At 47.1% G+C, this 27,110-nt stretch overlaps 1 protein-coding gene across 2 annotated transcripts in view; it reads right to left on the reverse strand.

Annotated features, from left to right (window-relative positions):
* The window catches only part of nav3 (neuron navigator 3), an 838,834-nt gene that overhangs the window by 768,870 nt on the left and 42,854 nt on the right, over positions 1-27,110 (reverse strand). The window lies entirely within an intron of this gene.

Below are 27,110 nucleotides of genomic sequence, written 5' to 3' on the forward strand. Positions count from 1 at the left end.
TAACCTAAGAGCTGATGCTGAATGAAATTGCCTCTTCACATTGAGGAAATCAGGAACATGCTACAGCAAGGGGCTATCTCACTGCTTACCATGCCAACAATATGGCGTTCAGGATCATGATCCCAAAGTTAAAGGGCACAATTAGAATCTGTGTCAATTAACTCAACTAAACAAATCAGTGGAATATAAGATCTGCCCGATGGCTTCAGTGGATAAGACCCTTGCCAGGCTAGCCAAGAGAACTTCATTCACCAAAGTGGATGAAAACAGCAGCTTTTAGCAGTTACCTCTGGACAACAAAATTCAGATTGTTGACCACTTTTAGAACGGCATTCGGTTGTTATTCACTTAATAGATTTTCCTTTGGTGTAGTGAGGTGATTAGCCTGTTTAAAGGGCGATCAGGGGACCAGTGTGGGGGTTCATCCTCGCAGGTGTGGACTTTTGCCTCAGATTGATTCCGCATGCTGACAGGCAGCCATTAAGGCGCAAGACTCTGTGAGATTGTATGTTGTAAATAACATTAGTTGTTTCATACCTAGCTGGTGAGCCAAAGATATTACAGATAGTGCCTGCTCCAAAATGTTTCAGAGAACAATGTCCCAAACCTGAAAAGGCATGAATGAATAATATGTCATATGGGCAACCTAATTGTACATGGCTTCACAAGAGAAGAGCATGATCATAGGGTCAGAGCAGTCCTAAGAAGCTTACTGGATGCAAGCTATCATCAAATGGAAAATGTGAGTTCGCCAAACCTGTGGTTAGATTTCTAGGTAACATTTTAGCACATTATGACCCAGAACATCTGACCTAAATACATAATCTACAGGTCCGGCTACAGTATTATTTCAGATACAGAAAGATGGTAAATGGAGACCAGTTTACTGTGCTTTACGATCACTCACAAACACGGAGAAAAGATATGCTACAATTTAGAAGGAAGCACTGGCAGCAAAACGGGCATGTGAGAAATTCTCATGATGGGATTGCGGTTCAAAATTGGAACAAACCATAAGGCATTAGTCATTCTGCTGAACGTGAAAGAGATTGCGAAGATGCCACCTAAAATCCAATGCTTCAGATTAAGATTTGTGAGATATGACGCTATAACCGGGTACGTTCAAGGGAAGTACCAGATGACAGCAAATACACCAGCGAGGAACCAATCTGGAGAATTCACATTTTGTTGAGGAGATGGAAGTGTAAACATCTCTCATTACTCAACACCTACCTGCTGTTGTGAAGAGGTTGCAGAAGGTAAAAAAGTCACAGCAGTAGGATGATGAATGTGCCCAGATAAGAAGTAATGTCAGGAAGAATGACCAGACTACATTCCCAACAACGCATTACTAGGGCAATAATTCTAACAGGGAAATCACCACCTAATCACTGATGAGCACCTAGTTTTAATGACAGAACAGTCATTCTGAGAACATTTAGGCTTGATATTCTTCGAAAAACTCATCAAGGTCACTTAGAGATAGAAAAATGTCATACAAGAGCTCAGCAATCAGTCTGTTGACCAGGTATTACTCTCTCTATAGAGAAATGTTTCTAATTGTCTTTACATATGCAGTAAACAGCAAAGATCAAGAGCAACAAGACGGAATATCAATATCAAGGCTGAGGGAGCATCTAGGAATGGGTTTATTGGATTTTAAAGGCAAGATATTTCTTATTGCCATTGATTACCACTCAATGTGGATTAAAGGGTGGCAAGGTGGCACAGTGGTTAGCACTGCTGCCTCACAGCGGCAGGGACCTGGGTTCAATTCCAGCCTTGGGTAATTGTCTGTGTGGAGTTTGCACATTCGTCCTGTGTCTGCATGGATTTCCTCTGGGTGCTCCGGTTTCCTCCCACAGTCCAAAGATGTACAGGTTAGGTGAATTGGCCTTGCTAAATTGCCCTTCAGTGTCTAGGGATGTGCAGGTTATGGGGGTTTATGGGGCTGGAGTGGCGAGTGGGCCTGGTAGGATGCTCTTTCAGAGGGCTGGTGCAGACTTGATGGGCCAAATGGCCTCCTTCAGCACTCTGCAGATTCTAAGTGAACAGATTCTAAGTAAATGAGACCAATCAGTGCTGAACCCAGGGAGAGGATACGAATATGAGAACGAGACAAATCAGTGCTGAATCGGAAGAGAGGATAGATACGAGAATGAGACAAATCAGGGCTGAATCGGAAAGGGAGGATGGACACAAGAACGAGGCAAATCAGGGCTGAACCCAGGGAGAGGGTATGAACAGGAGAACCCAGGAAGAGAGGATGGATATGAGAATGAGACAAATCAGTGCAGAACCCGGGAAGAGGATTGATATGAGAAGAAGATAAATTTCGGCGGGAGCAGGGGCCTGTCGGGAAGGTGAGTGTGGGCCTTTAAATTCACTTGCTTTTCAGCGGGAGCGGCCCCCGGATTTTCGGTGGGAGCAGGGGCCTGTCGGGAAGGTGAGTACCTGTATATAAATTGGGCGGTTGCTAAACCCGCGACACTACACTTGTAGTGTCCCCCATCCTTCAACCTCCTCTAACCTAAGGGGGTGAGGGAATATCAGGTAAGCTCTTCCTTTCTTTTTCTTGTTTTTATCTAGAGGGGATGGCAGGGAAGGCAGTACAATGCTCCTCCTGCAGAATGTTTGAGGTGAGGGACGCCGTCAGTGTTCCTGCTGATTTCATCTGTTGGAAGTGCACCCAACTTCAGCTCCTCAAAAACTGTCTTAGGAAACTGGAGCTGGAGCTGGATGAACGTCGGATCATTCGGGAGGCAGAGGTGGTCATAGACAGAAGCTTCAGGGAGGTAGTTATGCCAAAGAATAAAGATAGATGGGTGACAGTGAGAGGGGCTGGGGGGAAGCAGTCAGTACAGGGATCCCCTGTGGTCGTTCCCCTTAGTAACAGGTATACCACTTTGGATACTGTTGGGGGGGAGACTTACCAGGGGTCAGCCATGGGGTACAGGTCTCTGGCACAGAGTCTGTCCCTGTAGCTCAGAAGGGAAGAGGGGAGAGGAGAAGAACATTAGTCATTGGAGACTCCATAGTTAGGGGGATAGATAGGAGATTCTGTGGGAATGGTGCGTTGCCTCCCAGGTGCCAGGGTCCGCGATGTCTCCGATCGTGTTTTCGGGATCCTTAAGGGGAAGGGGGAGCAGCCCCAAGTCGTGGTCCACATAGGTACCAACAACATAGGTAGGAAAAGGGATAGGGTGGTAAGGCAGGAATTCAGGGAGCTAGGGTGGAAACTTAGATCCAGGATAAACAGAGTTATTATCTCTGGGTTGTTACCCGTGCCACGTGCTAGCGAGTCAAGGAATAGTGAGAGCGAGCAGTTGAACACATGGCTGCAGGGATGGTGCAGGAGGGAGGGTTTCAGATTCCTGGACAATTGGGGCTCATTCTGGGGTAGGTGGGACCTCTACAAACGGGATGGTCTACACCTGGACCAGAGGGGTACTAATATCCTGGGGGGGAAGTTTGCTATTGCTCTTCGGAGGGTTTAAACTAGTTCAGCAGGGGATTGGGAACCTGAATTGTAGCTCCAGTTCACAAGAGATTGAGAGTACTGAGGTCATGAGTAAGGTTTCAAAGTTGCAGGAGTGTACCGGCAGGAAGGAAGGTGATTTAAAATGTGTCTACTTCAATCAGGAGCATCCGGAATAAGGTGGGTGAACTTGAGTCATGGGTTGGTACCTGGGACTTCGATGTTGTGGCCATTTCGGAGACATGGATAGAGCAGGGAGAGGAATGGTTGTTGCAGGTGCCGGGGTTTAGATATTTCAGTAAGCTCAGGGAAGGTGGTAAGAGAGGGGGAGGGGTGGCATTGTTAGTCAAGGACAGTATTACGGTGGCTGAGAGGACGTTTGATGAGGACTCGACTACTGAGGTAGTATGGGCTGAGTTTAGAAACAGGAAAGGAGAGGTCACTCTGTTAGGGGTTTTCTTTAGGCCTCAGAAAAGTTCCAGAGATGTAGAGGAAAGGATTGCAAAGATGATTCGGGATAGGAGCGAAAGTAACAGGGTAGTTGTTATGGGGGACTTTAACTTTCCAAATATTGACTGGAAACACTATAGTTCGAGTACTTTAGATGGGTCTATTTTTTGTCCAATGTGTGCAGGAGGGTTTCCTGACGCTGTATGTAGATAGGCCAACGAGAGGCGAGGCCATATTGGATTTGGTACTGGGTAATGAACCAAGACAGGTGTTAGATTTGGAGGTAGGTGAGCACTTTGGTAATAGTGAGCACAATTCGATTACGTTTACTATAGTGATGGAAAGGGATAGGTATAAACCGCAGGGCAAGAGTTATTGCTGGGGGAAAGGCAATTATGATGCGATGAGGCAAGACTTAGGATGCATCAGCTGGAGAGGAAAACTGCAGGTGATGGGCACAATGGAAATGTGGAGCATGTTCAAGGAACAGCTACTGCGTGTCCTTGATAAGTATGTACCTGTCAGGCAGGGAGGAAGTGGTCGAGCGAGGGAACCATTGTTTACTAAAGCAGTTGAAACACTTGTCAAGAGGAAGAAGGTGGCTTATGTAATGATGAGACGTGATGGTTCAGTTAGGGTGCTTGAGAGTTACAAGGTAGCTAGGAAGGATCTAAAGAGAGAGCTAAGAAGAGCCAGGAGGGGACATGAGAAGTCTTTGACAGGTAGGATCAAGGATAATCCTAAAGCTTTCTATCGATATGTCAGGAATAAAAGAATGACTAGCGTAAGAGTAGGGCCAGTCAAGGACAGTAGTGGGAAGTTGTGCGTGGAGTCCGAGGAGATAGGAGAGGTGCTAAATGAGTATTTTTCATCCTTATTCACACAGGAAAAAGACAATGTTGTCGAGGAGAATACTGAGATACAGGCTACTAGACTAGAAGTGCTTGAGGTACATAAGGAGGAGGTGTTAGCGATTCTTGAAAGTGTTAAAATAGATAAGTCCCCTGGGCCGGATGGGATTTATCCTAGGATTCTCTGGGAAGCTAGGGAGGTGATTGCTGAGCCTTTGGCTTTGATCTTTAAGTCATCTTTCTCTTCAGGAATAGTGCCAGAAGACTGGAGGATAGCAAATGTTGTCCCCTTGTTCAAAAAGGGGATTGGAGACAACCCCGGTAACTATAGACCAGTGAGCCTTACTTCTGTTGTGGGCAAAGTCTTAGAAAAGTTTATAAGAGATAGGATGTATAATCATCTGGAAAGGAATAATTTGATTAGAGTCAACATGGTTTTGTGAAGGGTAGGTCGTGCCTCACAAACCTTATTGAGTTCTTTGAGAAGGTGACCAAACAGGTGGATGAGGGTAAAGCAGTTGATGTGGTGTATATGGATTTCAGTAAAGCGTTTGATAAGGTTCCCCACGGTAGCCTATTGCAGAAAATACGGAGGCATGGGATTCAGGGTGATTTACCAGTTTGGATCAGAAATTGGCTAGCTGGAAGAAGACAAAGGGTGGTGGTTGATGGGAAATGTTCAGACTGGTGTCCAGTTACTAGTGGTGTACCACAAGGATCTGTTTTGGGGCCACTGCTGTTTGTCATTTTTATAAATGACCTGGAGGAGGGCGTAGAAGGATGGGTGAGTAAATTTGCAGATGACACTAAAGTCAGTGGAGTTGTGGACAGTGCAGAAGGATGTTACAAGTTGCAGAGGGACATAGATAAGCTACAGAGCTGGGCTGACAGGTGGCAAATGGAGTTTAATGCAGAAAAGTGTGAGGTGATTCATTTTGGAAGGAATAACAGGAAGACAGAGTACTGGGTGAATGGTAAGATTCTTGGTAGTGTGGATGAGCAGAGAGATCTCGGTGTCCATGTCCATAGATCCCTGAAAGTTGCCACCCAGGTTGAGAGGGTTGTTAAGAAGGCGTACGGTGTGTTAGCTTTTATTGGTAGAGGAATCGAGTTTCGGAGCCATGAGGTCATGTTGCAGTTGTACTAAACTCTGGTGCGGCCGCATTTGGAGTATTGCGTGCAGTTCTGGTCGCCGCATTATAGGAAGGATGTGGAAGCATTGGAAAGGGTGCAGAGGAGATTTACCAGGATGTTGCCTGGTATGGAGGGAAGATGTTATGAGGAAAGGCTGAGGGAATTGAGGCTGTTTTCATTAGAGTGAAGAAGGTTAAGAGGTGACTTAATTGAGGCATACAAGATGATCAGAGGATTAGATAGGGTGGACATTGAGAGCCGTTTCCCTCGGATGGTGATGTCCAGCACGAGGGGACATAGCTTTAAATTGAGGGGAGATAGATATAGGACAGATGTCAGAGGTAGCTTCTTTACTCAGAGAGTAGTAAGGGTGTGGAATGCCCTGCCTGCAACACTAGTGGATTCGCCAACACTAAACGCATTCAAATGGTCATTGGATAGGCATATGGACGATAAGGGAATAGTGTAGATGGGCTTTAGAGGAGTTTCACAGGATGGCGCAACATCGAGGGCCGAAGGGCCTGTACTGCGCTGTAATGTTCTATGTTCTATGTTCAGTGCTGAACCCAGGGAGAGAGGATAGATATGAGAATTAGACAAATCAGTGATGAATCCAGGGAGAGAGGATGGATATGAGAACGAGACAAATCAGTGATGAATCCAGGGACAGAGAATTGATATGAGAACGAGACAAATCAGTGCTGAACCCGAGGAAAAAGGATGGATACGAGAATGAGACAAATCAGGGCTGAATCCGGGGAGAGAGGATTGATGTGAGAACGAGGCAAATCAGACTTCGTGGAGCGAGGATGGATATGAGAATGAGACAAATCAGTGATGAATTCGTGGAGAAAGGATGGAAATGAGAGCTTTCAGTGCTGAAAAGTGGGAGAGATCATAGGTGCAAGACAGACAGAAAAATGTCACAATAATCGAAAGAACCACATTTGAGATCATCTAGAATTGAGACTGAGGAGGGAAATATTGGCAAAAACCAAAGCATCTCAATAGCCTTGGAAAGAAAGTTAATAGAAACTTAGGCTTACTAGAAGATAAAGAAGAAGTAACAAGACAAAGCCCTATAGCCACCAAGGAGATCAATCACACTGGTAGAACTGAGAGTACGGAATTGCCTTGACCTCAGGAACATATCAGAGCAAGATCAGGGAGATGATCGAGGCCTACAGAGTCTGGTACTTTAAGAGGAGATGTAGGAGGATGTTTATAGTTGGGATAAAGACAAGGAGAGGTGTGGAAGGATGTATATAGTTGGGATAAAGACTTGGAGGGAGATGTAGAAGGATGTTTATAGTTGGGATAAAGTACTTGGGAAGAGGTGGGAGGATGTTTATAGTTGGGATAAAGACAAGGAGAGGTGTGGAAGGATGTATATAGTTGGGATAAAGACTTGGGGAGAGGTGTAGGAGGATGTATATAGTTGGGATAAAGACTTGGAGGGAGATGTAGAAGGATGTTTATAGTTGGGATAAAGACAGGGAAAGGTGTGGAAGGATGTATATAGTTGGGATAAAGACTTGGGGAGAGGTGTAGGAGGATGTATATAGTTGGGATAAAGACAAGGAGAGGTGTAAGAGGATGTATATAGTTGGGATAAAGACTTGGGGAGAGGTGTATGAGGATGTTTATAGATGGGATAAAGACTTGGGAAGAGCTGGGAGGATGTATATAGTTGGGATAAAGGCTTGGAGGGAGATGTAGAAGGATGTTTATAGTTGGGATAAAGACTTGGATAGAGGTGTATGAGGATGTATGTAGTTGGGATAAAGACTTGGGAAGAGGTGTAGAAGAATGTATAGAGTTGGGATAAAGACGTGCAGGGAGACGTACGAGGATGTACATAGTTGGGACAAAGACTTGGGGCAAGGTGTAAGAGGATATATACATATATAGTTGGGATAAAGACTTGAGAGATGTAGGAGGATGTATATAGTTGGGACAAAAACTTGAAGAGAGATATAAATTGTTCACACCAGAAACACATGGTATTATGTAATGATGATATAACACCGCATGAATGAGTAATATAGATCTTGAGGAAGCAGGAGGCGTGACCTTGCGCACAGGACCGTATATACCTAAATATATATCAGTTCAAATAATTAGGAAAGCTAATAGATTGTTGGTTATTGTGAGGGGAATTGATCACAAAAGTAGGGAGGTTATGCTCCTGTTGTACAGGGCATTGGTGAGACCACATCTGGAGTAGTGTGTACAGTACTGGTCTCCTTATTTACGAGGAAATAAATGTGTCAGAAGCAGTTCAGAGAATGTTTACTGGGCTAATACCTGGAATGGGGGAGTTGCCTTATGAGGAAATGTTGAACAGACCAATTCCGGGAATGTGCAGATTGCCTTCTGAAGAGTAAGAGACAACTTGGGAGAATCTGGAATTGGGGTCACTGTTAAAAGTTAAAGGTTGCCCAGTTAAGACAGAGATGAGGAGAATTATTTTCTCTCAGAGGGCTGAGAGTCCTGGGAACTCTCTTCCTCAAAAGGCAGAGGAAGCAGAGTTCTTGAATATTTTTAAGGCAGAGGTGGATGGATTCTAAGCAAGGGGGTGAAAGGTTATCAGAGGTAGGTGAGAATATGGAGTTGAGGTTACAATTAGATCAGCTATGATCTCATAAAATGGCGGAGCAGGTTCAAGAAGGCAAATGGCCTACTCCTGCTCCTAATTTGTATGTTCATATTGGACTTTGTCATGGGTTGATACAACTGAGTGGCTTGCTAGGCCACTTCAGAGGGTAGTTAGGGTGTGTTGCTATGTGTCTATGGACACATGTAGGGCAGCTTAGGTAAGGATGGCAGATTTCCTTCTCAAAAGAAGATCAATGAACTAGATGGGTTTGTATGACAATTGACAACAGTTTCATGGTCACTATTACTGAGACTAGTTTTATTTTCCATATTTATGAATTGAATTTAAATTCTACCAACTGTCATGGTGGGATTTGAAGCTGAATACTCAGATCCTTAGCCTGGGCCTCTGGATTTCTAGTCCAGAGACATTCCAACTACATCACTGCTTCCCCTTAATTTGGGAATGACCCCAATGGCTACTGTTCCTATTTCTTATTTTCTTATGAGAAAGTAAGCCCAGAGAGCTGATGATCAGTTGCTAAGTATATTCAAGACTGAGATCGATAGATTTTGGGACTCAAGAGAGTTGAGGGATTGGGTGGGAAAGTGAAGCAGAGGTAGAAGATTAGCAATAATTTTATTGAAAGATGGAGCCAGTTGAAGGGCCGAATGGTTTACTCCTGCTCCAAATTGTTACCTTCACCTGGATATGCAAAGTTCATGAAACCCTTGCCCACCAATGGGATTAGATCCTCCATTGAGTACTCATACCAGGGATGGAGACTGACAAAGTGCTAAAGATTTGAATTGAGGAAGAATTTGCACCTAAAATTCAGAACCCTATAGTTTCTCTTTCAGGTGCTAATAGTCCTTTGCTGTCACTTCCAGCATTTTTCATTTTTTACCTTCTGCATATTCTTCTTCTGGAGTAGTCTTGGGGCTTCCAGGAATTAAAAATCAATCTCCAGGACACCACGACGAGCAACTCATTCTTCATTTTCTTTTATTAAGTTATAAAAATAATGAAATTGGGGAAAGATAGTCAGAACTCATCAGAACTCATCCAATCAGCTAAAAGAAACTCTGTTCCTTTATCAGTTTTGACATGACAAAGTGACGGTCACAAAGAATTGATCTGTTGATGACCAGTGGTGAAAGTGTGGGGCAGGGAGTTGGGGGATTGAGTAAGGCACGTAGATTTAGCAGGTTAACCAGTCAAGCATTTTAAATAATAATAATCGCTTATTGTCACAAGGAGGCTTCAATGAAGTTACTGAGAAAAGCCCCTAGTCGCCACATTCCGGCACCTGTTCGGGGAGGCCGGTACTGGATTAGAACCCGTGCTGCTGGCCTTGTTCTGCATTACAAGCCAGCTGTTTAGCCCACTGTGCTAAATCAGCACTGAGAGTTGGTTGAGAGTTCAGGGACTCACCATGATGGAGAAGCCAGGGAAACACTTCATTTGGAACTACTTGAGACCACAAAGGGTGTTTCTCCCTCACCTAAGCAAATGTGCTTTAAAAACCACTCCAAATGGTGTTCATCACATTAAAGCTTTTGGACTTTGTGTTCTGTCTCCTTTAAATAATTCTGGTTAAGAGAGTTCATCAAAGAAATGTTAATCAGCATAGCTGTCTGCCCGACATTGGGGAACAAACTCCAGCAAAATTTTGTGCACTGCCTCTACTCAAAATGCCCAATTCAAATTCTGCTTGTGCTGTCACAGCTCTGGGCAAAACAAGAAAAATTCCAAGCTGAGGCTTTTGGGAGAGGTTGAGGCCTCCAAGTAACAACTTCAATAAAAGGCTTTATAACGATACTGAAGGCATTTCAATGGATACATTTATTTACATAACGCTATATTTTTGTTTTGCTTTTGTACATCAGGAATGATCATCAATTACTGAGGCCAGGATTCTCCACCCGTTTGTGGCAGGCAGGAAGGCGGGTGGAGAATCCAATGGGAGTCCTCAGACGCCATTTATGGTGGAGGAATTTCCCATTCCGATTCTCCCCTCACCCGCCCCCTCCCTCCCACCCACCCGCTCACGCCAATAAAACATAATGGGGTTCCTGCCCAGAGAGAACCGGAATCCCCGACCTTCAATCCCTCCTGCTCCAGCCCTCCAGGCACGATGGTCCTGGATCTGCGCCGCCCCCCCTTCCCCACCCACCACCCACCCAGGGTATACCACATGCAGGTGATGGGTGATGTGTTGGGTAAGCTGGGTCTGCGAGGACTGCGTTTACCATAGCAGTGAGAGAGACAGGCTTTCAACACTTGGAGAAATGCAACTCTATTTTATTGCGACTACCAACTGTTAAACATACTTGAACTGTGGGTTGACACTATGCTGAGTTGATTGGAGACCTGAGGCTAACCTGACCAGACTATCTTGCTACCACATGGTGAATGTTTGTGTTGTTGCTACACGGGCTCTGACTGTCTCAGAGGCTACATCCCAAGAGAGCGGGAAAACTAGTGCCCTCTGGCTTTATACTGGCGGTGTCCTGTCTGGTGATTGGCTGCTGTGTTCTGTGTGTTAATTGGTGATCCTGTGTGTCAATCAATACCTGTCTGTGCACCATCATATACTTGTGTGTATATTATGACAATGGGTGTGAGCATGCACTTAGCAGACAGACAGGAGTCAGACTATGGCACAATGCCAGGTTGTGTAGGGCACACCAGACAGTGAGTGGTCCTTCGGGATGTACTGTAGGGCACCACCGGAGAGGTCGAGGCATCAGATCCACCTTTTGAGCAGTCCGATGCACTGCTCAATGACAGCCCAGGTGGCCACATGCTCGTCATTATATCAGATCTCCGCATCGGCTCCACCCTCCACACTGGCGCCTCATCCAGGTTCTCAATGGGTGTCCCTCAAAGATGCCGGGGATCTCCAACTGTTGTGCACACTCCTGAGAAAGCATGCACACATGTGCATGATCTTGAGGTGGTGGTCACACACGAGTTGGACGTTCAGGGAGTGGAACCACTCCCTGTTAATAAAATGCGTTCCTGACGCACCGGTGCATTTAAGGCGATATGCCATGCCATCTGTTACCCTGCCCTGTACCTGGGCATCCTGGCACTGGCGGGGAGTCAAGCTGCTTCAGAGGGTATTGGACAAGACAAAAAAATACCGCAATGGGAATTCACCCATGTTGGATTACCAACCCTCCAGGATTGTCCTGGAGTCTCCAGGAGTTAAAGATTAATCTTCTGTACAGGAGCAAAGTGCGGAAGAAACATCATAGGGGCAGTAAAAAGGATTATATGTCATTCATTTTGAACACTTTCATAGTTATAAAAAATGTTGGAGGTGAGGAAAATGGCTATTGAATTGACAGGGCAGGTAGAGTCATGAGCTGATCACACAAACACAAGAAATTAGAGCAGGAGTAGACCGTTCGGGCCTTCGAGCCTGCTCCACCATCCAATACGATGAGGGCTGATCTGGGTTTCAACTTCAGCTCCCCATATCCCTTAATTCTCTGAGAAACCAAAAATCTGTCTCTCCCAGCCTTAAATATATTGAACGATGGATAGAGGATTCGAAAGATTCACCACCCTTTGAGTATAGAAATTTCTCTTCATCTCAGTCATAAATAATTGCGGCCCCCTTATCCTGAGTCAGTTATCTCAGAATAATACAGTGTAGAAGAGGCCCTTCGGCCTATATGCTCATTCAGGTACTTTCTAAAGGGTGTGAGGCAATCCGCCTCTACCACTCTCCCAGGCAGTGCATTCCAGACCGTCATCACCCTCTGGGTAAAAATATTTTTCCTCAAATCCCCTGTGTTTTACTTTCACTAACCAGTGGAAACAATCTTTCGGCATCTCGCCTGTCGTCCCCTCAGAATCTTGTGCGTTGCAATGAGATCGCCTCTGATTCTTCTAAACTCCAGAGAATATAATCCCAATTTACTCAGCCTCTCACCATAGGGCAACCCCCTCATCCGAGGAACCAATCTAGTGCGATGAAAAATCTAGGAACAGGTCCAACTAGAAGCAGCAATCCTAACCGCATGGTGACACGAGAGGTAATGGATAAATATAGGCAGATAAATAGAGAGACAGATAGATAGGATGGATAGATAATTAAAATGTCGTTTAACCTTGCATTATAAATGTAAGCAAATTGTCTGCCTCCTGCTTATGATTCTTTGGAGTTAAAATATTACACAGCTGCAGCAGAATTGCATCCGAATTCTGTGCACATGCCTGTGCAGAAGCAACAATTTTAACCAAGAGAGAGATCACATTTCACTGATTAAATTTTAATGTTCTTTTGCAGGAAACATAATAAATCGTCTTGTCCCCGGAGATCACACACAGAAACCACATCTAATGTAATGTCAGCTCAACCTTCCCAGCAAACCACACAGAGAAAAGACAATCAGTGCGATGCTTAACCTGACCACCGGGGGGGGGGGGGGGGGGGGGGGGGGACGTCAGTTACCAAAGGTGCACAGATTGACAATTGGCACACGAATTAGACGAGGAGATGAGAATCATTTTTACGCAGCGAGTTGTAATCTGAAATATGCTGCTTGAAAGGGCATTGAACCCAGACTTACTAACAACTTTCAAAAGGGAACTGGATAAATATGCAACAAGGAAAAATGTGAGAGCTATGGAGAGAGCGAGGAAGTGGAAATAATTGGGCAACTCCACCAAAGAGCCAGCGCAGGAATGATGGGCCAAATGGCCTCTTTCTGTACTGTGTACAGTGTGATTTTATCTTCTGACAATTGAATCTCATCCACTGGGCTCACAGAACTGGAACAGTGTCCCTGATTTAACAGCCATTTATTTTGCCTGACAGAAATCACGGGCAGCGTAATCACAGGGCGCGAATTAATGGTCTCATTGTGCCCGGCTCGGGACACAACGATGAGGGTAAATCTCGACAGAGGCCTGTCGCGTGATTGGCCATTTATTTCATGGCTGTTAATGGGAGCTTGCTTTGTGCCAATTGGCTGCTGTATTCCAATGTTACAATTCATTAGCTAGAAAGTACTCTGGAATACACAGGTCGTGAAAGGGACAAAGTAAATTCATGTTTTTTCTATCATGATCAGAATCAAACATACCTTGATGCACAATCTCCATACAGAACAGCCTGCCACAAATTACGCTCATTTCAGACTGCGCACTATTGACATTCATTATGTCCCCAGGAGATGTCAAAGTGAGGTTATAATGCAGTCAGGCTACATTGGTGCACGGGTGGAAGGGCAATGAACACAACAGACAGGCAATGAAAGGTAACCATGTTGTTGCTTTGACAAGTTTGACAATGTCCTGTCAACGGTTGATTTTATCCGCTATGATAGAGCCATACTGTGTCTGGAGAAGCTGACAGTTGTGTCGCTGCCGCAACTTTACACGGTCGCTTCAGGCGAAGCTGTTGACAACAGCAGCAAGTGATGTGCTGCCACTGGGCTGGAGGGGTGACGTGGAGGGGTGGCTAACGTGTCCAAACATTCTTGGTGCTGATGACCTCATCAAAAGAACAGTTTCAAGACATTTCACACCAATCAGCAGTCAGATAACCACCGCAGCAAAAACAAACCTTTAGGTTGAAGGAAGAACTGATTTAAACAGATTAATTAGATAATTATCTCATTGATATTAGTGAGATTCTGCTGTGCAAAGTTTCACTACCGAGGCTGTTTCGGCACTTCAAAGTACATCAGTGGATTTGAAGCATCTGCAATGGCCTGAGGATCTGAAAGCCACCAGAGATTGTCAAGGAGTCATTACCGCACAGAAGGAGGCCATTCAGCCCATCGGTCCATGCTGGCTGCCCACGGAGCAGTCCACTCAGTCACATTCCTCCGCTCTACCCTGTGGTCCTGCCAGTGTATTACTCAAGCGACTATCCATTCCTCTTTTGAAATCATTGATCATCTCTATTGCCATAAACCCCCAGGCCAATAAATTCCAGCTCATTACCATTCGCTGCACAAATACCCTTCCCCCTCACATTTCCCCTGTAACTTTGACCAAAGCCATGTGTCCCCCAGTCTTTGTCCCATCAACAAATGGCGGCATCTTTTCTTTGTCTACCTTATCTAAGCCTGTCATAAGCATGTACACCTCAATCAAATCTCCCCTCAATCTCCATTACTCCAAGAAGAACAACCATAGCCTTTCTAACCTCACCTTGCAATTAAAACCATTCCATTCCTGGAACCATTTTGGTAAATCTCCTCTGCACCTTCTCAAGTACTTGCGCATCTTCCCTGAAGTGTGATAATCAGAACTGGACGCAATGCTCTAGTTGGAGCCTGGCCAGATCTTTATAAAGATTCAGCATAACCTCCCTGCTTTTTCACCCAATTTATTTATGAAGCCCAAGATCCCATATGATGTGCTAATCACGCTCTCATTATGCCCAACCACATCTTTTTTATTCTTTCATGAGATGTGGGCTTTCCTAGCTAGTCCAGCATTTGTTGCCCATCCCTAATTGCCCTTGAGAAGTTGGTGGTGAGCTGCCTTTGTTGCAGTTCATGTGGTGTAGCCATAGTGCTGTTAGGGAGGGAGTTCCAGGATTTTGGCCAGTGACAGTGAAGGAACGGTGATATATTTCCAAGTCAAGATGGTGAGTGACCTGGAGGAGAACCTCCAGATGAGGTGGTGGGGTCCCTATGTATCTGCTGCCCTTGTCCTTCTAGATGGTCGCAGTTTGGAAAGTGGTGTCTAAGGAGCCTTGGTGAGTTCCTGCAGTGCACCTTGGGGCAGAAATTGGCCAGGTTAGATATGTTCTGTTGTTTGAGTACAGGACATATCTGAATGATTTTCCACATTGGGAATGCCACTGTTGTAGCTGTACTGGAACAGCTTGGCTAGGGGTGCGTTATTATCCATTACCAAATGTAGATTTGGTGATGATTCAGATTTTCCTATTCACACCTTCACCAGATACATCTTTTGTTTCGTTAAAAGTATCATTACCATCTCCTGTTGCCTTGCCCCATCATTTCCTTTGTTATTTAATCTATCCAGTCTCTCACTTTATCTCAGAGCTCTCATATTATTCCTTTGCTTCCCTCCTCCCCCACTCACCCCCTGCTCCTTTACTCACTTAAATCCTGTTACATCCCAAACTTCTTCCATTCTGATAAAAGGTCATTGACCTGAAGCATTGAGCTGCAGTTTATGTGCGCCGACAGGGGCTGCATGTAAAATAGGGCAGGTATCCATCCCACCTTCTTACCAGCTCCTAAGCTCACCCCCATAGTATGGGGCTTGGGTGGACAGTGAAATAAGCAGCCCACCTACCAGTTAAGCAGATAATCAAGTGTCAATTGGGCTGGTTACCAATTGACCCAGTTAATACGCTGCCCACTCCATCAAACAGTTGGTTTGGGCAGTCAGGCAGGAAAGAGCAACCCATTTTAAAGAATTCTTCAAAGGGCGGGAAGCAAGCATGGGGTTAGCGGTGGGCTCTATCTTCGGGGGCAGTCTTTGCAGATCGGGCGACACCTCCCCCCCTCCCCCCAAGATAGAATCCCCCATTTCTTCCTGGCCGCCTGCAGTTTAAACCCACCACTTGATTCCCATAGCCCACCACCCCCGCCCCCTGACCTGCCCAAGACCTGGACCTGACTGTTTCCGGGAATCAACTGGCCCTTCATCTGCTTCCACATTGCAGTCCCGGGGTGCACACAAATGCGCTCTTGGCGCTGCCGGGACTGATGGAGCGGCCAGTCAATAAGACTGGCTGATAAGTGTGGGACTCCCTCCCCAGCAAGAGGCGAAAGCTCCACACTGCCCCTGTTCGGCCTGCTCGGAGTGTGTTGGGTGGGCTGGCGAGGTGCGGGTTGCTTCCACACCAATTTTGTTTCAGGAGGGTGTGTCCTCCCCCTCAATAATATTCTGCCCATTAACTCTGATTCTTTCTCGACAGCCAGACCTGCTGAGTAGTTCCAAATTTTCTGCTTTAATTTCAAATTTCCAGCACCCGCAGGATTTTGCTGTCGTCTGGATGCTGAGATGGTTGGTCGACAAGCAGATTGCAATAAATGCTCTCCTTTTTCCTGAAGCACCATGACAAATTAAGAAATTGACATTAAGGATACTTAAGATCAAAAGCAAAACATAATCAGCAATTTAAGTTGCAAGTTTATTCAACACAAACACATTCAATGCCTCAAGCATATGTGCTCGTTGTCACAAGCAGCATATTCAAAACCCAGTTATGCAAATTCCAATATGGCAGCAAATAGATCATGACATCAATTCTATAATCAGTGACATAAAATATGTTTAATGTCTTAGTGACCCAGCACAAAACTGGTGATATTTTCAGTTGAACCCTTTTGCAATATTAGTGCAGCCAAAGTGCATTAAAATCGATTCACCACAAAGGACCTACTATCATTGAATTGTGCAAATGTTTACACAGCATTGGCCTTTACCCAGCTGCTGTTTATTTTATTGGTCAACCTGATTCAACTCACAAAGAAGCATTTTAACTTCCTGTTCACAATTCTGGTTGTGGGCGTGATTCTTAGATTACACTGGGGCTGGGATTAGAGGTAGGACTGCCAAATAATAGGCTCACAAACTGGCAAGCCAGTTCTCTGGCTCCATCACAACCCCCAAGGTATTTTTGCAGAGGTGAGTTGGGGGAAGCCAATGGTGAGGAGCCTACTGTGGGTAGCCAATTATGGTTGTTGATGGCCTATTAAGGCCAATATTAAAGAAGGTCAACTGGGATGGGTTCCTCCCGTGGTCCAGTGGTGTCGGTCACTCAATTGGTAAACCAAACCTAGATCAATGCTCTGGGATTCCAGGTTCAAATCTCACCACAGTAGATGGTTAAATTTGAATTTGAATTCTGAAATAAACCTCCAGCAACTGGGCCAGTTCTGTCTGGAGGCAGGCACCCAAAGGCAGGCCTGGCAGCTCCAGCCATTCTGAGTGCGATAGCAGTCTCAGGCCACCCTGTCGAGGGGCCTTCCTGCGCACAGAGATGGGCCGGCTAAATTATGGGGATAAAGCGGGAAAGTGGATTTGAGGATTATCATATCTGATCAGTCATGATCTCATTGAGTAGTGTTGCAGGCCCGGTGGGCCGAATGGCCTCCTTCTGCTCTGATGTCTGATGGCTTTATGGCTGCGAAACCTATTTTTTAATGTAAACTTTAAAAAGTTGGAAACTGGGTTCCTTATTTTAAAGCAGACTCTCTGTTCTTTACCCTTTATTGCTGCCTGTTGCTCCTTTCAAGCTGGAAGGCCTCTCATTGGCTCTCCAGATTCAAGACCCCACTTGCCACCTTTAATTGGATGGCCAGCCCGCCCTCTGGCCACTAATCGGCCACCCTGGGAAAAGTCACGTTGTGGGCGGCAGTATCCAGCCCCTCGGCGCCGGGATTTCTTGCAGCATAAATGGCTTGCTATTGGCCGCCAGTAGGATCGTCCGGCCCCACCGCTGTCTACAGCAGTTTGTGTGGCTCGCCTGTCCAGTCGCCGGGGAGCACGCTGCAGGAGTCACCTTCAGTGGGACAGTAAGCTCCTCATGGCAGGAAGAGCCGAAAAATCCTGCCCTGTGTGACTGTTTCCAACACGGTGCAGAGTCTGACCCACGTTTCAGCCAGGTAGCTGGTTCAGAAGCCCACAGTGCTAACAAAGACCCGGCTCCTATCGCTCAAGCCTCTGTGTCACGGGACTGTGGGTTCAAGTCCCACTCCACATACAGCAGTACAAAACTGTCTGCTAACGCTCCAGGGAAAGCACTAGGGAAAAAGCAGTGGTAACCGGGTCAGATCCTAACCGGAATAGATGCCATTTACCGAGGGTCAGCTAGAGCAATCAGATACCAACCAGCAACCAGCCGGAAAGCATTTGCCTCTTATTTTGTCAGCCAAATTTAGGCTATGACCGGTTGTGATACTTTCTTCATTCATGGAATGTGGACGTCGTTGGCCAGGCCAGCATTTATTGCCCGTTCTTAAAGTTGCAACTGGTCAATGACTATTAACCAGAAACACCCGGGGGTCAACTGTCCCAATACACAGTTTCTAACTAGTCCGGTGACAGTTCGTTCCCTTTCACAATCAGAGGTTCCACCTTTACAATCGGGTGTACAATCGAGAACCCGACTGCTCCCTCGGCTGGCTGCACAAGATGCTACGGTTATGGGGCTGGATTCTCCGCACACCGACTCCGAAATTGGGGCCGGCGCCGGCGCCGGCCCGGGGGGGGGGGGGGGGGGGGGGAATCCGTTTCCCCACATGGAATTGGGTCTGGCGCCAGTTCCCCGAATCTCCGGGCCCAGAAAAGCAGCGTACTCTCCGAGTACGTCGCGCCGGGTTTCCCCTACCTGCGGCCATTGTTGGAGGCCCGCCCTGCCATTCTCCGGCCCCGGCCGGCCGAAGTCACAACGGCGTGGATCTAACATAGTCCTGCCGGTCGGGATACTTGCGTGGCAGCTGCGGACTCAGTCCACGGCCTCCCTGGTCGGGGGCGGGCCGATCATAGGACAGGGGGGACCTTATACGGGCCCGGGGTATTTTTGGGCGGGCGGTCAGAGTTGGGCGCGCGGCCGATCGGGGGCATTATGTTTAAGATCCAGCTCTGCGGTCTGAGTCCGCCATGGAGCCTGGCCCAGCCGCTGGAGGCTGCCGTCGTGCGCATGCGCAGCCTCTGACCTGGGCGTGCGGGGTCCTGTATCTGCAGCAAAAGCTGCTAGTTTTTCAATCGATCACCGCTAGCACCCTACAGGGCTATGAATATGTGGTCCTTTCATGCCAGTTTTTCTGGTGTGAAAGGCCACAGTTTTTACAACGGCGTGGGGATATAGTCCCAAAAGTGGAGAATCCAGCCCATGATTTTGATGTTCTGATGTCACGGACAATATTTATCTCTCAATCTACCTCACATATACGATTATCTGGTCATTATCAGATTACTGTTTGTGGAATCTTGCTGTGCACAAATTGGCTTCTGCACCTCCTGCGTATATAACAGTGACGCCGCCTGAGGAGTACTTCACTGGCTATAAAGAGCTGCGAGATGGCCTGAAGTTATGAAAGGCACTATTGAAATGCATGTTTTTCTTTTGCATCAGACCATTCCTCCCACAGACACGGGAAAATGAAAATTTACATCTGATTCAACAAGTGTGTTTGCAAAGGTCAATTCCTCTCATTGCCGGCACCCAGAAAAGGGCAAACTGGTCAGGAAATGGTGAGCCTGCAGCCAGTGACCTCCCCCCACCCCCCCCCCCCAAAACCTTGACAGGAGCACCCAGCTGAGGAATGGGGGTAGGAGGGGGCAGTGATCCCAGTAACACAAACATCCATACAGCAGAATCGGCTCTGTTCAATATGGTCAGCCAACGTCTAACTCAGCAGGAATTCATTGCACGTAGGTTCGAGTGATGGTGAATCTTTGCAATTCAAGGACTTGCAGAAATATTTGGAGCCCAGAGAAGAAAATTTCCATCATCTGTTCTCATGCTCTTAAGGCAAGAATAATGGATACGGCTTTTGGCAAATCTGGCATTGAAAATGCCAAATTGAACGTCAGTTTGAAAGCTGTAGGGAGCCAACGAGGCTTTTCAGAAACATTCTTCATGAGATGAAGAGAAGAAAAAAATGATTCAAGCTGCACCGCAATAAAGACTACAACTGTTTTATTTAAACTGGTGACATTCTCTCCCTCTCTGCCCCAGGGGAGCAGACAGGCGCTGAACAATATATTCGGAATCGAATAATGCAACCGACAAATTCTCACACTGAAGGAGTGTTTTATAGACTAATGTGTCATAAAGGGTTTTACAGACACCATTTTCATTGTGACGGGCGATCACCCTGGTAATACTCAGGGTGAGTTGAAGAATATGGGCTGATACCAGAATGATTATTAACAAAATTTGACAGGGAGAAATGCAACTGAAAATCAGTCTGGCCCCCGCAGCAAGTATCTCCTACACTAAAGATCATGAATATATTACCACCGGGTCTCCTATGGTATTATCCCCCACAGGTTAGAGTATAAATTCTCTAACTTATCTGTCTTTTTCATTTTCCTTTTTATTTCTATCTCTCTCTCTTCATTACTCTTCCCTGCTCTCCGTGGGCGCCACGGTAGCATTGGGGGAGCCACGGTAGCATGGTGGTTAGCATAAATGCTTCACAGCTCCAGGGTCCCAGGTTCGATTCCCGGCTGGGTCACTGTCTGTGCGGAGTCTGCACGTCCTCCCGGTGTGTGCGTGGGGTTTCCTCCGGGTGCTCCGGTTTCCTCCCACAGTCCAAAGACGCGCGGGTTAGGTGGATTGGCCATGCTAAATTGCCCGTAGTGTACTAAAAAGTAAGGTTAAGGGGCGGGTGGGGGTTGTTGGGTTACGAGTATAGGGTGGATACGTGGGTTTGAGTAGGGTGATCATTGCTCGGCACAACATCGAGGGCCGAAGGGCCTGTTCTGTGCTGTACTGTTCTATGTTCTATTAACGAGAGTTCATGGCTGGTGTGGCATTGTGGGTGGAAAAGTTAGCATTTCAATAGCAGAGTTAAAAACATAGAAAACGTATGGAACACAGTGAGACCATTTAGTCCATCGTACCTGTGCCACCAGTCCAATCCAACTACCAAGCTCCTGGTCCCTAAGCCCTTTTAGATAAAGGCACCTCAAGTGCAAATCCAAGGCCAGAATTTTACCCTCACCCACTGGTGGGTTTTTAGCTGGGGTGGGCGCAGCATGAAATTTCAGGAACAGTATTCCCTCCAGGTTCCCGCCTGCTCCAACCAGACAGTGATTTCATACTGGGGTGGGCAAGTCCTTGGGTAGGAAGCCCACCCTTTCCCCAATCGGGGATCTTGCCAATGAATGGCTACCGATGGGCTGAATCCCAAACAACCTCAGTTTTGAGGCTATCAGAAGCATGGAACCTCTGTGGGGTAAGGCCAGAAAGAATCAAAGTTAGATCTCAGACCGGAAATGGAGGAAGGGGCCTCCATCATAAACCCTCCCGACTGAGGATGCCCTCCCCTCAAGGCCAATGGCCTCCACATCTCCCGCCCCACCACCACAGCCTCTCACCCAAGACCCCAATCGCCTCCTTCGCAGCCCTCAATGCCTTCCCTACTCACCCCGCTCCGGGACCTCCATCTACCTACCCTTTCCTCCGGCTCTGGCGCTTTGGCTCAGGCCGGTTGGTTGCAGTTCCTCATCTGTCCACTGCAGCTTTGTTGCTGCTGGTACTCGAGAGCCTATCAGACTGGTGGGCAGCTCTCTAAGGCAGGACTTGGGGTGCAAGTTGGGGTGTAATTGGCTGCGCGGCATTCGGAGTTGTCAGGTATGTGTTCCCTGCCATCTCTTTGGATGGCGGGAAATGGGCCCCCACCATTCTAAAAATGCGTTTGAAGGCAATGAGGGCTTCTACCTCTACTACCCATTCAGGCAATGAGTTTCAGATATCCATTAGCCTCTGATGAAAATATTATTCCTCAACTTCCCTCTAATCTTTCCAATTACATTAGATCTATGTCCCCTAATTATTAACCACCCTGCTAAGTAGATCAGGGGCAGGATTCGTCTCCATCTCAGGACTCCCGGATCGCGTTCCCTGATGGGTCGGAGAATTGGGTATCGGGGCAAAATTGTGATGGACCCCGGGCGCTGACACGATCGATATGCCCCCACCTCCTGATAGCGATAGGAATGAGGTACATAGTGCACGCCAGCAGAAGCATGTAAATAAATGCAAATGGTCATCCAGTTAGCCGGCCCGATGCCATAGGCTCCAGACGTCTGTGATTCTCCAGTCCCTGTGGCTGGGAATCACATGCGTGGGTATCACGTGGTCTCAACCAGCCTGGCACTGGCCTGGTGGACCTCACACTGGGCCAAGGAGGAAACTGTTGCCCCCATAGGGTGGCACGGTGGGGCAGTGGTTAGCACTGCTGCCTCACGGTGCCGAGGACCCGGATTCGATCCCGGCCCCGGGTCATTGTCCGTATGTTTACACATTCGCTCTGTGTCTGCGTGGGTCACACCCCCACAACCCAAAGATGTGCAGGGTAGGGGGATTGGCCACGCTAAATTGCCCCTTAATTGGAAAAAATAACTGGGTGCTCTAAGTTTTTAAAAAAACTTGCCCCCCAGGGTCCACCACACCAGGCAGAGCCCATCCGAGAGCCAACCTCCCCAACAATGCACCTCCTGCCCACACCTGCTCTAACAGTCCCCCTCCCCACAAGAACCCCTGCAATAGGAAAACGCCCCACAGGGACCCCTGCAATAGGAAAACACTCCACAGGGACCCCTGTAATTGGGTGACCCCCCACAGGAACCCTTGTAATAGGGCAACACCCACAGGAACCCTTGTAATAGGGTCACCCCCCCCCCCCCCACAGGGACCCTTGTAGTAGGGTCACCCCCCACAGGGACCCTTGTAATAGGGCCACCACCCCCCCTCCCCCCCTGCACAGGGACCCTTGTAATAGGGTCACCCCCCACAGGGACCCTTGTAATAGGGTCACCCCCCACAGGGACCCTTGTAATAGGGTCACCCCCCACAGGGACCCTTGTAATAGGGTCACCCCCCACAGGGACCCTTGTAATAGGGTCACCCCCCACAGGGACCCTTGTAGTAGGGTCACCCCCCACAGGGACCCTTGTAGTAGGGTCACCCCCCACAGGGACCCTTGTAGTAGGGTCACCCCCCACAGGGACCCTTGTAATAGGGCCACCACCCCCCCCTCCCCCCTGCACAGGGACCCTTGTAATAGGGTCACCCCCCACAGGGACCCTTGTAATAGGGTCACCCCCCACAGGGACCCTTGTAATAGGGTCACCCCCCCCCACAGGGACCCTTGTAAAAGAAGGACCTCCACAGGAACCCCTGTAGGGGTTGGTTTAACACAGTGGGCTAAATAGCTGACTTGTAAAGCAGACCAAGGCAGGCCAGCAACGTGGGTTCAGTTCCCGTACCAGCCTCCCCGAACAGGCGCCGGAATGTGGCGACTTGGGGCCTTTCACAGTCACTTCATTTGAAGCCTACTTGTGACAATAAGCCATTTTCATTTCAATAGGGGTCCCTCCCCAAAGGGACCCCTGTAATTGGGAGACCCACCCCCAAAGGGACCCCTGTAATGGGGAGATCCACCCCCCACCCCAGGGATTCATGTAATTGAGGGACCCCTACAGGGGGCCCCTGTTTAAAGGGACCCCCCTCCCCACAGACCTCCCCCAGTAAAGAGACCCATGCCTAGAAGCTAGAGAGCAGTCCAGACATTGGCAATGAGAGGAATTACAACTGTAACACTTGCCTTGTAGCTCCAAGGGTCAATTCCTTGAAGGAGAGCAGGTGTGGCCTGTGTCTGGTTCCCACAGTTCCATTAGCTGCAAGCCATTCATAGCTTTCTAGTAATGGTCTGTGATTGATAGTATCTACAAACAATCTGCAGCTTTGATTCATTGGTCTCCCTTCCCAGTTCAGTGGCCTAATTGGTGAAACACCATCGACCACATTAAAGAGAGATATGTGCAGCGAAATCGCAGCTTGAGTGATGAGAATGCACTTAGTGCTTGGAATCCCGATCCCGGATCCGGCTATTTTCAAGGTGGGGGGGAACAGGGGTGAGCTACAAATCACAAATCCGTGGTTCATGGACGCAGCTGTCCATGTAAATCAAGCATTGCCTTGATTTGTGTGAGGGGCCTGTGAAAGTGCCTGTTTATTTTTGTAGAGAGGTCAGTGATAATGGCCTTAAGTTTAAAGATTACAGGGGCGATGAGGTGAGAATTTTTTCAACCAGAGGGTTTTGGGGATCTGGAACTCACTACCTAGAACGATCATAGAGGCAGAAACACTCAATTCACTTAAAAGGTGTCTGGGTGTGCATTTCATGTGCCATAACCTGCGGGAACATGGACTAAATGCTGGAAAGTGAGATTAGGTTGGGTGGTTTGTTTTCGGCCAGCAAGGACCAATGGGCCGTGGCCTCTCATTCTCTGTTTCTATGTGTCATTGTGGTGAGATAGGTGTCCAAAACCCAAATTGTGAAGATCAGACCTGGAAGGAGCAGGTCTGAACCTTGTGGGTTCATTTGGATAGCTAGGGTACACTTTTGAAGAGAAGTTGCCCCTTTGGCTTTGATGCCAAGACACCTTTGGGAGAAGTAAATCGCCTTTCAGGAGAGGTAAAGCACCCTTTTGGGTAAGGTCAGTATTATTTAGAATAGACATGATTGTGCTTAACAAGTACATAAACTCATTGAAGCTGTCAAAGAACTGTCAAGCTGTCAAGAACTGTCAAGGTTCATTGGAACTGTCAAAGCTGTCATGGAATTTAACGCTTCTCAGTGTTACATTTTTAAAAAGGTACGGAGGTTAAAAAAAATCGGTGCTCGATATTTCACTTGTTGGAATAACAGCTTTCAGGATAGGATTTATGATGCATGGTTGATTTTACGATCTAACATTACCAGAGTTTGACGCAAGTTAAGTGAAGTATTTGACTGACAGATCCAAGTGATTATAGAATACAGTCTTTTACTTTCATAAGAGGTTAGTTGAAGGAATTTCAACGTATTTAAATACTTGTATTATCAGTGGGTTTTTTTAAGGTGATATCAACAAGATACTATTTTATACCTGTGGATAATAATAATCTTTATTAGTGTCAAAAGTAGGCTTACATTAACACTGCAATGAAGTTACTGTGAAAATACTAAGTAAGTTGACATGGAGGGGGCAAGGGCAAAGGGTGGTAGGTGGGGGAATGGGTTGGCATGCGTCAGCAGTAGGTTGTCCTTGGGCTATGAAGGGCCATGGGGATGAGTGGGGAGGAATAGGGTATCATTGAGGTCATGAGGTGGGGAGAGAGGTATAAAGTGGCACTAGGGAACTAAGGGACTCATAAGGGGTAGGTACAGGGCAAGAGGTGGCAATAGGTTATCATGGGTTGGGCATGGGGAGTGTGTGGTACCTGAGGGGGTGTGAGAGGTAAAACGTTTTCTGTTAGGGCAGCATGGTAGCACAGTGGGTAGCACTGTTGCTTCACAGCTCCAGATCCCAGGTTCGATTCCCGGCTTGGGTCATTGTCTGTGTAGAGTCTGCACATCCTCCCCGTGTCTGGGTGGGTTTCCTCCAGCTGCTCCAGCTTCCTCAAGTCCCAAAAGACGTGCTGTTAGGTAATTTGGACATTCTGAATTCTCCCGAAGTGTACCCGAACAGGCGCCGGAATGTGGCGACCAGAGGTTTCTCACAGTAACTTCATTGCAGTATTAATGTAAGCCTACTTGTGACAATAAAGATTATTATTTAAATCATTTAAAAAATATCTTCAACAAAGAGCTGGTGCAGAGAGGCAGGCCTTCCATGCAGCACACCTCCCCACCCGACAGCCTCCACACTCGTCCTGGGGGGGAGGAGGGAGCAACTTCTAATGCTGCCCGCCAACTCCCAACGTTCTGGGCCTCTTTTCCAGGGAGGGTTCGCTATGCCAAGAATTATCTCATCTCTGCGCAACAGACCTGGGAGTGAAAATCCATGCCGATGTCGCTCTCTCCACAGATGAACAAAGAACATAGAACAATACAGCACGGGAACAGGCCCTTTGGCCCTCTAAGCCTGTACCGGTCATGATACCAACCTTGGCCAAAACCCTCAGCACTTCCTTGTGCCGTATCCCTCTATACTCATTCTATCTATGTATTTGTCAAGATGCTTTTTGAATGCCATTAATGCATCTGCTTCCACAACCTCCCCTGGCAGCACGTTCCAGGCACTCACCACCCTCTGTGTAAAAAACCTGCCTCGCACATCTCCTCTAAACTTTGCCCCATGGACATTAAACCTATGCCCCCTGGTGACTGACCTCGCCAACCTGGGAAAGAGTGCCTGCCCATCCATTCTATCCAAGCCCCTCATAATCTTGTAGACCTCTATCAGGACACCCGTCAACCTCCGCCATTCTAATGAAAACAGTCCGAGTCTATGGAGCCTCTCCGCATAGCTAACACCCTCCAGACCAGGCAACATCCTGGTAAACCCTCTGCACCTTCTCCAAAGCCTCCACATCCTTCTGGTCGTGTGGCTGGATAACCTGCTGAGTCCTAACATTTTCTGACCTGAGTTAAGTCTTCTGGCCCCTATTGCATTAAAAGCCCTTCTATAGTTAGCTCTCATTTTCTATTTGAGTCCTGTCTGGTTTTGCTCTATTGTTGCTGCTTGTTTTTCTTTTTACTCTCACAGTTCCAGGGTCACTTACAAAAATAGAATCACATATGATTTCCGTGTGCATTGGAGGCCTCTAACATGTCAAACCGTTTAGATTTCTTCATAATCCAACACAGTAGGTACAAAAGGAAGCCATTCGGTCCCTTAAATCTGTTCCACCTTTCAATCCGGTCATGGTTTCTCTGCACCTCATTCATTTCCCTGTTCCATATCATTTCACAATCTTATTCCAACAAAAATCCCTCTCAGTTTTGAAATCTCCAATTGTTGCCTAGCGCCCACTGCCTTTGGGGGAGGATTGGGTATATTAATGAAAAGGGGGAAAAAAATAGCAAATATGAAATAAAAATTAATTGGCAAAAAGCACAAAGAGGGAGAGAAGATAAGG

This window comes from Scyliorhinus canicula, chromosome 20 (genome assembly GCF_902713615.1).
Source record: "Scyliorhinus canicula chromosome 20, sScyCan1.1, whole genome shotgun sequence".
NCBI classification, from domain to species: Eukaryota; Metazoa; Chordata; class Chondrichthyes; order Carcharhiniformes; family Scyliorhinidae; genus Scyliorhinus; species Scyliorhinus canicula.